Source organism: Pseudophryne corroboree, chromosome 11 (genome assembly GCF_028390025.1).
Source record: "Pseudophryne corroboree isolate aPseCor3 chromosome 11, aPseCor3.hap2, whole genome shotgun sequence".
In the NCBI taxonomy this organism is placed as follows: Eukaryota; Metazoa; Chordata; class Amphibia; order Anura; family Myobatrachidae; genus Pseudophryne; species Pseudophryne corroboree.
The window spans coordinates 282889418-282891770 of record NC_086454.1 but is presented as its reverse complement, the minus strand read 5'-3'; the positions used below and the strand labels follow the sequence as shown (position 1 = coordinate 282891770).

The 2353-nt window shown below is 49.5% G+C and overlaps 1 pseudogene; it reads right to left on the bottom strand.

The window, feature by feature from the left end:
• Positions 1-2234: 2234 nt before the first annotated feature.
• On the bottom strand, positions 2235-2353 carry LOC134971164 (5S ribosomal RNA; annotated as a pseudogene).

Here is a 2353-nt window from a genome sequence, read left to right as displayed (position 1 = left end):
CCTGTAAAATCTTTTTGTTCAAAACAAGACCAGCCCTGTACTTACTCTTCATGTGCGTTGATTCTAATGATGGAGGGACGGCTTTTCACGCCACACACCCGCCCAGCGTTCGCCCAGCCACGCCTGTGTTTTTCCAGCCACGCCTGCATTTTTCTAAGCACTCCCTGACAGTGCCGTAACTAGGCATTTTAGCGCTGTGTGCAAGAAACGACAGTGGCGCCCCCCCCCCCATGGAAGATAGGGGCAGTGCGCGCCGTAGGAGTGTGAAAAATTATAGGGGTGTGGCTTCACGGGGAAGGGGCGTGGCCACAAAATAATAGCAATTCATACTACGGTGCACAGTAGTCTACATTATTCAAATTACGCTGCACAGTAGCGCCACTACACCAGGTAGAGCCCCTTTTATACATTACAGCAGACAGCGTCCCCCTTTTTACACATTACAGCAGACAGTCCCCCTTTTTACACATTGCGGCAGCCAGTCCCCCTTTTTACACATTGCGGCAGCCAGGCCCCCTTTTTACACATTGCGGCAGCCAGTCCCCCTTTTTACACATTGCGGCAGCCAGGCCCCCTCTTTACACATTGCGGCAGCCAGTCCCCCTTTTTACACATGCGGCAGCCAGTCCCCCTTTTTACACATTGCGGCAGCCAGGCCCCCTCTTTACACATTGCGGCAGCCAGTCCCCCTTTTTACACATTGCGGCAGCCAGGCCCCCTTTTTACACATTGCGGCAGCCAGTCCCCCTTTTTACACATTGCGGCAGCCAGGCCCCCTCTTTACACATTGCGGCAGCCAGGCCCCCTTTTTACACATTGCGGCAGCCAGTCCCCCTTTTTACACATTGCGGCAGACGGTGTCCCCCTGAGAGAGAGAGAGACATACTTACCATCTCCCTGCTGGCAGTCAGGCTCCTCGTGCAGCTCCCTCGGTGCAGGCAGTGAGGTGAGAAGGAGGAGGAGGGAGGGGGAGCAGGGAGCCGCAGCAGCGCTATGTCATTGTTAGTAAGCGCTGCTGCAGCATCCCCCTCTCCTTCCGTATTGGCTGCCCGGCGCTGCTGTGGATGCTGGGATGGAGGAACCGCATCCCAGCATCCACAGCAGCGCCGGGCAGCCAATACAGAAGGAGAGGGGGATGCTGCAGCGGCGCTTACTACCAATGAAATAGCGCTGCTGCGGCTCCCTGCTCCCCCCTCCCTCCTCCTCCTTCTCCGCTGCCCGGCGCTGGTCTCTTCTCCCTCCACAGCGCGGCGCACGGCGCACACAGCAGAGGCGGCATGTAATGAGTCAATTTGACTCATTACATGCCACTGGCCGTGCGCCCTCAGGGCAACTGCGCTGTGTGCCAAGCCCACTTGGCAAACACGTAGTTACGGCCCTGCTCCCTGAAAACGGTCAGTTGCCACTTGCCACCCAGAAATGCCCACTTCATGTCAATCTTCCTGCGTTCAGCCGTGCGACTGGAATCTTTGTTAGACCCTGTGCAAACCCACGATGTTCATTGTACCCGTATGACGCGCCTGCACATTGCGGTGCATACGCATGCGCAGAAATGCAGATTTTTAGCCTGATCGCTGTGCTGCGAACAACGGCAGCTAGAGATCAACTTGGAATGACCCCCAATATTTTAAAAAGACCAGCATCTCTGTATCAACAATATCATCAGAGATCACCATTCTCCAGAGAATGCAGAATTGTTTAACTTTTAATTTGGAATATGATAAAATATAGTACCTTGACAAACACACACATATATATCTATACACCTATAGTCCTAAAAGAGAAGGACAAAATTTAAGGGAGATTCTGAATCTCTCTCTACTATTCTCATGAAAATCTAAAATTTGATTTTAATAAAGTAATGGATGAGATGATAGTGACACCTAAGATGAAAATATCGAAATTGATTTCAAACTAAGAAGAAAAAAACAAAGTTTCTGATAGGAATCACAATGGCATAGGATGTGACCACAGTTTGTAGTAAATTTTTAGATATAGGTATATTAACCAATGCCAAATGTGATAAATTTATCCTGGTATCCTAATAGAGGTAAATTGCCAATTCTAGCTTTCACGTCAGTAATAAGCGTATAAGGTAATATATGTAAATTCAGATAATGATATATTTAACAAGTCTGTAATCAGACACTTAAGAGAGGGAAAAAAAGGGGTGAAATTCAGTAGGGTCAAAGGTTGCTCCAACACTTCTGCTTTTCACACTTGGATACAGGTATCAATTACTGCACCCGATATTCCCTAGTAGTCTCCCACCTAGGTACTATTCAGGCTCCTCACTGCTTAGCTTCCAAGATCAGGCGAGATTGGGCGTAGCCAGAGAGATATGGCAGTAATA